We start from the raw sequence: 13,043 nt of genomic DNA on the forward strand, positions 1-13,043 counted from the left end.
GCAACCTTATAGGACCCCTAGTCAGGGAAGCCCCGCCAACTAATCAGGGCTCAGCTTCTTTCCCAGCACAAAGCCCCTACACATACAGATACCACCTATACAAAACCAAACACACACAAATACCTTCTCCTTCAACAGAACTCCCACTCAAACTCCCCTGTTTACAGCTCTGTTTGCTAGTTCCTGTGCCGCTTCAGCTGTCTGTGCCGCTGCCTGATTGGCTGCTACCTTTATAGGACCCCTTGTCAGGGAAGCCCCGCCCCCTAATCACGGCTCAGCTTCTCTCCCAGCACAAAGCCCCGACACATACAGATACTACCAATACAAAACCAAACACACACACAAATACCTTCTCCTCCAACAGAACACCCACTCTAACTCCCCTGTTTACATCTCTGTGTGCTAGCTCCTGTGCCGCTGCCTGACTGGCTGCTACCTTTATAGGACCCCTAGTCAGTCAAGCCCCGCCCCCTAATCAGGCCTCAGCTTCTCTCCCAGCACAAAGCCCCTACACATACAGATACTATCAATACAAAACCAAACACACACAAATACCTTCTTCTCCAACAGAACTCCCACTCAAACTCCCCTGTTTACAGCTCTGTTTGCTAGCTCCTGTGCCGCTGCCTGACTGGCTGCTACCTTTATAGGACCCCTAGTCAGGGAAGCCCCGCCCCCTAATCAGGGCTCAGCTTCTCTCCCAGCACAAAGCCCCTACACATACAGATACTAACAATACAAAACCAAACACACAAATCAATTCTCCTCCAATAGAACTCTCACTCCAACTCCCCTGTTTAGAGCTCTGTTTGCTAGCTCCTGTGCCGCTGCAGCTGTCTGTGCCGCTGCACGACTGGCTGCTACCTTTCAAGGACCCCTAGTCAGTGAAGCCCCGCCCCCTAATCACGGCTCAGCTTCTCTCCCAGCACAAAGCCCCTTCACATACAGATACTACCAATACAAAACCAAACACACACAAATACCTTCTACTCCAACAGTACTCCCACTCAAACTCCCCTGTTTACAGCTCTGTTTGAAAGCTCCTGTGCCGCTTCAGCTGTCTGTGCCGCTGCCTGACTGGCTGATACCTTTATAGGACCCCTAGTCAGTGAAGCCCCGCCCCTAATCACGGCTCAGCTTCTCTCCCAGCACAAAGCCCCTACACATACAGATACTACCAATACAAAAACACACACAAATACCTTCTCCTCCCACTCAAACTCCCCGTTTACAGCTCTGTTGGCTAGCTCCTGTGCCGCTGCAGCTGTCTGTGCCGCTGTCTGACTGGCTGCTACCTTTATAGGACCCCTAGTCAGTGAAGCCCCGCCCCCTAATCAGGGTTCAGCTTCTATCCCAGCACAAAGCCCCGACACACACAGATACTACCAATACAAAACCAAACACACACAAATACCTTCTACTCCAACAGAACTCCCACTCAAACTCCCCTGTTTACAGCTCTGTTTGTAGCTCCTGTGCCACTGCCTGCCTGGCTGCCAGCTTTATAGGACCCCTAGTCAGGGAAGCCCCGCCCCCTAATCAGGGCTCAGCTTCTGTCCCAGCACAAAGCTCCTACACACACAGATACTACCAATACAAAACCAAACACACACAAATACCTTCTACTCCAACAGTACTCCCACTCAAACTCCCCTGTTTACAGCTCTGTTTGAAAGCTCCTGTGCCGCTTCAGCGGTCTGTGCCGCTGCCTGACTGGCTGATACCTTTATAGGACCCCTAGTCAGTGAAGCCCCGCCCCTAATCACGGCTCAGCTTCTCTCCCAGCACAAAGCCCCTACACATACAGATACTACCAATACAAAAACACACACAAATACCTTCTCCTCCAACAGAACTCCCACTCAAACTCCCCTGTTTACAGCTCTGTTTGCTAGCTCCTGTGCCGCTGCCTGACTGGCTGCTACCTTTATAGGACCCCTAGTCAGGGAAGCCCCGCCCCCAAATCAGGGCTCAGCTTCTCTCCCAGCACAAAGCCCCTACACATACAGATACTAACAATACAAAACCAAACACACACAAATACCTTCTCCTCCAAAAGAACTCCCACTCAAACTCCCCTGTTTACTGCTCTGTTTGCTAGCCCCTGTGCCGCTGCAGCTGTCTGTGCCGCTGCCTGACTGGCTGCTACCTTTATAGGACCCCTAGTCAGGGAAGCCCCGCCCCTAATCAGGGCTCAGCTTCTCTCCCAGCACAAAGCCCCTACACATACAGATACTACCAATACAAAACCAAACACACACAAATACCTTCTCCTCCCACTCAAACTCCCCTGTTTACAGGTCTGTTTGCTAGCTCCTGTGCCGCTGCAGCTGTCTGTGCCGCTGCCTGACTGGCTGCTACCTTTATAGGACCCCTACTCAGGAAAGCCCCGCCCCCTAATCAGGGCTCAGCTTCTGTCCCAGCACAAAGCCCCTACACATACAGATACTAACAATACAAAACCAAACACACACAAATACCTTCTCCTCCAACAGAACTCTCACTCCAACTCCCCTGTTTAGAGCTCAGTTTGCTAGCTCCTGTGCCGCTGCAGCTGTCTGTGCCGCTGCCTGACTGGCTGCTACCTTTATAGGACCCCTAGTCAGTGAAGCCCCGCCCCCTAATCAGGGTTCAGCTTCTGTCCCAGCAGAAAGCCCCTACACACACAGATACTACCAATACAAAACCAAACACACACAAATACCTTCTACTCCAACAGAACTCCCACTCAAACTCCCCTGTTTACAGCTCTGTTTGATAGCTCCTGTGCCGCTGCCTGACTGGCTGCAACCTCGTAGGACCCCTAGTCAGGGAAGCCCCGCGCCCTAATCAGGGCTCAGCTTCTTTCCCAGCACAAAGCCCCTCCAAGCCTCTACACATACAGATACCACCAATACAAAACCAAACACACACACAAATACGTTTTCCTCCAACAGAACTCCCACTCAAACTCCCCTGTTTACAGCTCTGTTTGATAGCTCCTGTGCCGCTGCCTGACTGGCTGCAACCTTATAGGACCCCTAGTCAGGGAAGCCCCGCCCCCCAATGAGGGTTCAGCTTCTGTCCCAGCAGAAAGCCCCTACACACACAGATACTACCAATGCAAAACCAAACACACACAAATACCTTCTCCTCCAACAGAAGTCCCACTCAAATCCCCCTGTTTACAGCTCTGTTTGCTAGCTCCTGTGCCGCTGCAGCTGTCTGTGCCGCTGCCTGATTGGCTGCTACCTTAATAGGACCCCTAGTCAGTGAAGCCCCGCCCCCTAATCAGGGCTCAGCTTCTCTCCCAGCACAAAGCCCCTCCAAGCCTCTACACATACAGATACCACCAATACAAAACCAAACACACACACAAATACCTTTTCCTCCAACAGAACTCCCACTCAAACTCCGCTGTTTACAGCTCTGTTTGCTAGCTCCTGTGCTGCTGCCTGACTGGCTGCTTCCTTTATAGGACCCCTAGTCAGTGAAGCCCCGCCCCCTAATCAGGGCTCAGCTTCTCTCCCAGCAAAAGCCCCTGCACGTACAGATACCACCAATACAAAACGAAACACACACAAGTACCTTCTCCTCCAACAGAACTCCCACTCAAACTCCCCTGTTTACAGCACTGTTTGCTAGCTCCTGTGCCGCTGCAGCTGTCTGTGCCGCTCCCTGACTGGCTGATACCTTTATAGGACCCCTAGTCAGTGAAGCCCCGCCCCCTAATCAGGGCTCAGCTTCTGTCCCAGCACAAAGCCCCTACACACACAGATACTACCAATACAAAACCAAACACACACCAATACCTTCTACTCCAACAGAACTCCCACTCAAACTCCCCTGTTTACAGCTCTGTTTGGTAGCTCCTGTGCCGCTGCCTGACTGGCTGCAACCTTTATAGGACCCCTAGTCAGTGAAGCCCCGCCCCCTAATCAGGGCTCAGCTTCTCTCCCGGCACAAAGCCCATACACATACAGATACTAAGAATACAAAACCAAACACACACAAGTACCTTCTCCTCCAACAGAACCCCCACTCATACTCCCCTGTTTACAGCTCTGTTGGCTAGCTCCTGTGCCACTGCAGCATCTGTGCCGCTGCCTGATTGGCTGCTACCTTTATAGGACCCCTAGTCAGTGAAGACCCGCCCCCTAATCAGGGCTCAGCTTCTGTCCCAGCACAAAGCCCCTACACACAGATACTACCAATACAAATCCAAACACACACAAATACCTTCTCCTCCAACAGAACTCCCACTCAAATCCCCCTGTTTACAGCTCTGTTTGCTAGCTCCTGTGTCGCTGCCTGACTGGCTGCTACCTTTATAGGACCCCTAGTCAGGGAAGCCCCGCCCCCTAATCAGGGCTCAGCTTCTCTCCCAGCACAAAGCCTCTACACATACAAATACTACCAATACAAATCCAAACACACACAAATACCTTCTCCTCCAACAGAACTCTCACTCCAACTGCCCTGTTTACAGCTCTGTTTGCTAGCTCCTGTGCCGCTGCAGCTGTCTGTGCCGCTGCCTGACTGGCTGCTACCTTTATAGGACCCCTAGTCAGTCAAGCCCCGCCCCCTAATCAGGCCTCAGCTTCTCTCCCAGCACAAAGCCCCTACACATACAGATACTACCAATCAAAACCAAACACACACAAATACCTTCTTCTCCAACAGAACTCCCACTCAAACTCACCTGTTTACAGCTCTGTTTGTTAGCTCCTGTGCCGCTGCAGCTGTCTGTGCCGCTGCCTGACTGGCTGCTACCTTTATAGGACCCCTAGTCAGTGAAGGCCGCCCCCTAATCAGGGCTCAGCTTCTCTCCCAGCACAAAGCACCTACACACACAGATACTACCAATACAAAACCAAACACACACAAATACCTTCTACTCCAACAGAACTCCCACTCAAAATCCCCTGTTTACAGCTCTGTTTGATAGCTCCTGTGCCGCTGCCTGACTGGCTGCAACCTTTATAGGACCCCTAGCCAGGGAAGCCCCGCCCCCTAATCAGGGCTCAGCTTCTCTCCCAGGACAAAGCCCCTACACATACAGATACCACCAATACAAAACCAAACACACACAAATACCTTCTCCTCCAACAGAACTCCCACTCAAACTCCCCTGTTTACAGCTCTGTTTGCTAGCTCCTGTGCCGCTGCAGCTGTCTGTGCCGCTGCCAGACTGGCTGATACCTTTATAGGACCCCTAGTCAGGGAAGCCCCGCCTCCTAATCAGGGCTCAGCTTCTCTCCCAGCACAAAGCCCATACACATACAGATACTACCAATACAAAACAAAACACACACACAAATACCTTCTCCTCCAACAGAACTCCCACTCAAACTCCCCTGTTTACAGCTCTGTTTGCTAGATCCTGTGCCGCTGCCTGACTGGCTGCTACCTTTATAGAACCCCTAGTCAGGGAAGCCCTGCCCGCTAATCAGGGCTCAGCTTCTCTCCCAGCACAAAGCCCCTACACATACAGATACTAACAATACAAAACCAAACACACACAAATACCTTCTCCTCCAACAGAACTCCCACTCAAACTCCCCTGTTTACAGCTCTGTTTGATAGCTCCTGTGCCGCTGCCTGACTGGCTGCAAGCTTTATAGGACCCCTAGTCAGGGAAGCCCCGCCCACTAATCAGGGTTCAGCTTCTGTCCTAGCACAAAGCCCCTACACACACAGATACTACCAATACAAAATCAAACACACACAAATACCTTCTCCTATCACTCAAACTCCCCTGTTTACAGCTCTGTTTGCTAGCTCCTGTGCCGCTGCAGCTGTCTGTGCCGCTGCCTGACTGGCTGCTACCTTTATAGGACCCCTAGTCAGTGAAGCCCCGCCCCCTAATCAGGGTTCAGCTTCTGTCCTAGCACAAAGCCCCTACACACACAGATACTACCAATACAAAACCAAACACACACAAATACCTTCTACTCCAACAGAACTCCCACTCAAACTCCCCTGTTTACAGCTCTGTTTGATAGCTCCTGTGCCGCTGCCTGACTGGCTGCAACCTTATAGGACCCCTAGTCAGGGAAGCCCCGCCCACTAATCAGGGCTCTGCTTCTTTCCCAGCACAAAGCCCCTCCAAGCCTCTACACATACAGATACCACCAATACAAAACCAAACACACACACAAATACCTTTTCCTCCAACAGTACTCCCACTCAAACTCCCCTGTTTACAGCTCTGTTTGATATCTCCTGTGCCGCTGCAGCTGTCTGTGCCGCTGCCTGACTGGCTGCTACCTTTATAGGACCCCTAGTCAGGGAAGCCCCGCCCCCTAATCAGGGCTCAGCTTCTCTCAGAGCACAAAACCCCTACACATACAGATACTAACAATACAAAACCAAACACACACAAATACCTTCTCCTCCAACAGAACTCCCACTCAAACTCCCCTGTTTACAGCTCTGTTTGCTAGCTCCTGTGCCGCTGCAGCTGTCTGTGCGGCTGCCTGACTGGCTGCTACCTTTATAGGATCCCTAGTCAGGGAAGCCCCGCCCACTAATCAGGGCTCAGCTTCTCTCCCAGCACAAAGCCCCTCCAAGCCTCTACACATACAGATACTAACAATACAAAACCAAACACACACAAATACCTTCTCCTCCAACAGAACTCCCACTCAAACTCCCCTGTTTACAGCTCTGTTTGATAGCTCCTGTGCCGCTGCCTGACTGGCTGCAAGCTTTATAGGACCCCTAGTCAGGGAAGCCCCGCCCACTAATCAGGGCTCAGCTTCTCTCCCAGCACAAAACCCCTCCAAGCCTCCACACATACAGATACCACCAATACAAAACCAAACACACAAACAAATACCTTTTCCTCCAACAGAACTCCCACTCAAACTCCCCTGTTTACAGCTCTGTTTGCTAACTCCTGTGCCGCTGCAGCTGTCTGTGCCGCTACTTGACTGGCTGCTACCTTTATAGGACCCCTAGTCAGTGAGGCCCCGCCCCTAATCAGGGCTCATCTTCTGTCCCAGCACAAAGCCCCGACACATACAGATACTACCAATACAAAACCAAACACACAGAAATACCTTCTCCTCCAACAGAACTCCCACTCAAACTCCCCTGTTTACAGCTCTGTTTGCTAGCTCCTGTGCCGCTGCCTGACTGGCTGCTACCTTTATAGGGCCCCTAGTCAGGGAAGCCCCGCCCCCTAATCAGGGCTCAGCTTCTCTCCCAGCACAAAGCCCCTACACACACAGATACTACCAATACAAAACCAAACACACACAAATACCTTCTACTCCAACAGAACTCCCACTCAAACTCCCCTGTTTACAGCTCTGTTTGATAGCTCCTGTGCCGCTGCCTGACTGGCTGCAACCTTTATAGGACACCTAGTCAGGGAAGCCCCGCCCACTAATCAGGGCTCAGCTTCTTTCCCAGCACAAAGCCCCTACACATACAGATACCACCAATACAAAACCAAACACACACACAAATACCTTTTCCTCCAACAGAACTCCCACTCAAACTCCCCTGTTTACAGCTCTGTTTGCTAGCTCCTGTGCTGCTGCAGCTGTCTGTGCCACTACCTGACTGGCTGCTACCTTTATAAGACCCCTAGTCAGTGAAGCCCCGCCTCCTAATCAGGGCTCAGCTTCTGTCTCAGCACAAAGCCCCTACCCACACAGATACTACCAATACAAAACCAAACACACACAAATACCTTCTACTCCAACAGTACTCCCACTCAAACTCCCCTGTTTACAGCTCTGTTTGATAGCTCCTTTGCCGCTGCCTGACTGGCTGCAACCTTTATAGGACCTCTAGTCAGGGAAGCCCCGCCCCCTAATCAGGGCTCAGCTTCTCTCCCAACACAAAGCCCCTACACATACAGATACCACCTATACAAAACCAAACACACACACAAATACCTTCTCCTCCAACAGAACTCCCTCTCAAACTCCCCTGTTTACAGCTCTGTTTGCTAGCTCCTGTGCCGCTGCCTGACTGGCTGCTACCTTTATAGGACCCCTAGTCAGGGAAGCCCCGCCCACTAATCAGGGCTCAGCTTCTCTCCCAGCACAAAGACTCTACACAGACAAATACTACCAATACAAATCCAAACACACACAAATACCTTCTCCTCCAACAGAACTCCCACTCAAACTCCCCTGTTTACATCTCTGTGTGCTAGCTCCTGTGTCGCTGCCTGACTGGCTGCTACCTTTATAGGACCCCTAGTCAGGGAAGCCCCGCCCCCTAATCAGGGCTCAGCTTCTCTCCCAGCACAAAGCCCCTACACACACAGATACTACCAATACAAAACCAAACACACACAAATACCTTCTCCTCCAACAGAACTCCCACTCAAATCCCCCTGTTTACAGCTCTGTTTGCTAGCTCCTGTGCCGCTGCAGCTGTCTGTGCCGCTGCCTGACTGGCTGCTACCTTTATAGGACCCCTAGTCAGTCAAGCCCCGCCCCCTAATCAGGCCTCAGCTTCTCTCCCAGCACAAAGCCCCTACACATACAGATACTACCAATACAAAACCAAACACACACAAATACCTTCTTCTCCAACAGAACTCCCACTCAAACTCACCTGTTTACAGCTCTGTTTGTTAGCTCCTGTGCCGCTGCAGCTGTCTGTGCCGCTGCCTGACTGGCTGCTACCTTTATAGGACCCCTAGTCAGTGAAGGCCGCCCCCTAATCAGGGCTCAGCTTCTGTCCCAGCACAAAGCCCCTACACACACAGATACTACCAATACAAAACCAAACACACACAAATACCTTCTACTCCAACAGAACTCCCACTCAAAATCCCCTGTTTACAGCTCTGTTTGCTAGCTCCTGTGCCGCTGCAGCTGTCTGTGCCGCTCCCTGACTGGCTGATACCTTTATAGGACCCCTAGTCAGGGAAGCCCCGCCCCCTAATCAGTGCTCAGCTTCTCTCCCAGCACAAAGCCCATACACATACAGATACTACCAATACAAAACAAAACACACACACAAGTACCTTCTCCTCCAACAGAACTCCCACTCAAACTCCCCTGTTTACAGCACTGTTTGCTAGCTCCTGTGCCGCTGCAGCTGTCTGTGCCGCTCCCTGACTGGCTGATACCTTTATAGGACCCCTAGTCAGTGAAGCCCCGCCCCCTAATCAGGGCTCAGCTTCTCTCCCGGCACAAAGCCCATACACATACAGATACTAAGAATACAAAACCAAACACACACAAGTACCTTCTCCTCCAACAGAACCCCCACTCATACTCCCCTGTTTACAGCTCTGTTGGCTAGCTCCTGTGCCACTGCAGCATCTGTGCCGCTGCCTGATTGGCTGCTACCTTTATAGGACCCCTAGTCAGTGAAGACCCGCCCCCTTATCAGGGCTCAGCTTCTCTCCCAGCACAAAGCCCCTCCAAGCCTCTACACATACAGATACCACCAATACAAGACCAAACACACACACAAATACCTTTTCCTCCAACAGAACTCCCACTCAAACTCCGCTGTTTACAGCTCTGTTTGCTAGCTCCTGTGCCGCTGCCTGACTGGTTGCTACCTTTATAGGACCCCTAGTCAGTGAAGCCCCGCCCCCTAATCAGGGCTCAGGTTCTGTCCCAGGACAAAGCCCCTACACATACAGATACTACCAATACAAAGCAAAACACACACAAATACCTTCTACTCCAACAGAACTCCCACTCATACTCCCCTGTTTACAGCTCTGTTTGCTACCTCCTGTGACGCTGCCTGACTGGCTGCTACCTTTATAGGACCCCTAGTCAGGGAAGCCCCGCCCCCTAATCAGGGCTCAGCTTCTCTCCCAACACAAAGCCCCTACACATACAGATACTAACAATACAAAACCAAACACACACAAATACCTTCTCCTCCAACAGAACTCCCACTCAAACTCCCCTGTTTACAGCTCTGTTTGCTAGCTCCTGTGCCGCTGCAGCTGTCTGTGCCGCTGCCTGACTGGCTGATACCTTTATAGGACCCCTAGTCAGTGAAGCCCCGCCCCCTAATCAGGGCTCAGCTTCTGTCCCAGCACAAAGCCCCTACACACACAGATACTACCAATACAAAACCAAACACACACCAATACCTTCTACTCCAACAGAACTCCCACTCAAACTCCCCTGTTTACAGCTCTGTTTGATAGCTCCTGTGCCGCTGCCTGACTGGCTGATACGTTTATAGGACCCCTAGTCAGTGAAGCCCCGCCCCCTAATCAGGGCTCAGCTTCTGTCCCAGCACAAAGCCCCTACACACACAGATACTACCAATACAAAACCAAACACACACAAATACCTTCTCCTCCAACAGAACTCCCACTCAAATCCCCCTGTTTACAGCTCTGTTTGCTAGCTCCTGTGCCGCTGCAGCTGTCTGTGCCGCTGCCTGATTGGCTGCTACCTTAATAGGACCCCTAGTCAGTGAAGCCCCGCCCCCTAATCAGGGCTCAGCTTCTCTCCCAGCACAAAGCCCCTCCAAGCCTCTACACATACAGATACCACCAATACAAAACCAAACACACACACAAATACCTTTTCCTCCAACAGAACTCCCACTCAAACTCCGCTGTTTACATCTCTGTGTGCTAGCTCCTGTGTCGCTGCCTGACTGGCTGCTACCTTTATAGGACCCCTAGTCAGGGAAGCCCCGCCCCCTAATCAGGGCTCAGCTTCTCTCCCAGCACAAAGCCTCTACACATACAAATACTACCAATACAAATCCAAACACACACAAATACCTTCTCCTCCAACAGAACTCTCACTCCAACTGCCCTGTTTACAGCTCTGTTTGCTAGCTCCTGTGCCGCTGCAGCTGTCTGTGCCGCTGCCTGACTGGCTGCTACCTTTATAGGACCCCTAGTCAGTGAAGGCCGCCCCCTAATCAGGGCTCAGCTTCTGTCCCAGCACAAAGCACCTACACACACAGATACTACCAATACAAAACCAAACACACACAAATACCTTCTACTCCAACAGAACTCCCACTCAAAATCCCCTGTTTACAGCTCTGTTTGATAGCTCCTGTGCCGCTGCCTGACTGGCTGCAACCTTTATAGGACCCCTAGCCAGGGAAGCCCCGCCCCCTAATCAGGGCTCAGCTTCTCTCCCAGGACAAAGCCCCTACACATACAGATACCACCAATACAAAACCAAACACACACAAATACCTTCTCCTCCAACAGAACTCCCACTCAAACTCCCCTGTTTACAGCTCTGTTTGCTAGCTCCTGTGCCGCTGCAGCTGTCTGTGCCGCTGCCTGACTGGCTGATACCTTTATAGGACCCCTAGTCAGGGAAGCCCCGCCTCCTAATCAGGGCTCAGCTTCTCTCCCAGCACAAAGCCCATACACATACAGATACTACAAATACAAAACAAAACACACACACAAATACCTTCTCCTCCAACAGAACTCCCACTCAAACTCCCCTGTTTACAGCTCTGTTTGCTAGATCCTGTGCCGCTGCCTGACTGGCTGCTACCTTTATAGAACCCCTAGTCAGGGAAGCCCCGCCCCCTAATCAGGGCTCAGCTTCTCTCCCAGCACAAAGCCCCTACACATACAGATACTAACAATACAAAACCAAACACACACAAATACCTTCTCCTCCAACAGAACTCCCACTCAAACTCCCCTGTTTACAGCTCTGTTTGATAGCTCCTGTGCCGCTGCCTGACTGGCTGCAAGCTTTATAGGACCCCTAGTCAGGGAAGCCCCGCCCACTAATCAGGGTTCAGCTTCTGTCCTAGCACAAAGCCCCCTACACACACAGATACTACCAATACAAAATCAAACACACACAAATACCTTCTCCTATCACTCAAACTCCCCTGTTTACAGCTCTGTTTGCTAGCTCCTGTGCCGCTGCAGCTGTCTGTGCCGCTGCCTGACTGGCTGCTACCTTTATAGGACCCCTAGTCAGTGAAGCCCCGCCCCCTAATCAGGGTTCAGCTTCTGTCCTAGCACAAAGCCCCTACACACACAGATACTACCAATACAAAACCAAACACACACAAATACCTTCTACTCCAACAGAACTCCCACTCAAACTCCCCTGTTTACAGCTCTGTTTGATAGCTCCTGTGCCGCTGCCTGACTGGCTGCAACCTTATAGGACCCCTAGTCAGGGAAGCCCCGCCCACTAATCAGGGCTCTGCTTCTTTCCCAGCACAAAGCCCCTCCAAGCCTCTACACATACAGATACCACCAATACAAAACCAAACACACACACAAATACCTTTTCCTCCAACAGTACTCCCACTCAAACTCCCCTGTTTACAGCTCTGTTTGATATCTCCTGTGCCGCTGCAGCTGTCTGTGCCGCTGCCTGACTGGCTGCTACCTTTATAGGACCCCTAGTCAGGGAAGCCCCGCCCCCTAATCAGGGCTCAGCTTCTCTCAGAGCACAAAACCCCTACACATACAGATACTAACAATACAAAACCAAACACACACAAATACCTTCTCCTCCAACAGAACTCCCACTCAAACTCCCCTGTTTACAGCTCTGTTTGCTAGCTCCTGTGCCGCTGCAGCTGTCTGTGCGGCTGCCTGACTGGCTGCTACCTTTATAGGATCCCTAGTCAGGGAAGCCCCGCCCACTAATCAGGGCTCAGCTTCTCTCCCAGCACAAAGCCCCTCCAAGCCTCTACACATACAGATACTAACAATACAAAACCAAACACACACAAATACCTTCTCCTCCAACAGAACTCCCACTCAAACTCCCCTGTTTACAGCTCTGTTTGATAGCTCCTGTGCCGCTGCCTGACTGGCTGCAAGCTTTATAGGACCCCTAGTCAGGGAAGCCCCGCCCACTAATCAGGGCTCAGCTTCTCTCCCAGCACAAAACCCCTCCAAGCCTCCACACATACAGATACCACCAATACAAAACCAAACACACAAACAAATACCTTTTCCTCCAACAGAACTCCCACTCAAACTCCCCTGTTTACAGCTCTGTTTGCTAACCCCTGTGCCGCTGCAGCTGTCTGTGCCGCTACTTGACTGGCTGCTACCTTTATAGGACCCCTAGTCAGTGAGGCCCCGCCCCTAATCAGGGCTC

The sequence above is a fragment of the Lepidochelys olivacea genome (assembly GCF_965140295.1).
Source record: "Lepidochelys olivacea isolate rLepOli2 genome assembly, chromosome: 27".
Lineage (NCBI taxonomy): Eukaryota > Metazoa > Chordata > Testudines > Cheloniidae > Lepidochelys > Lepidochelys olivacea.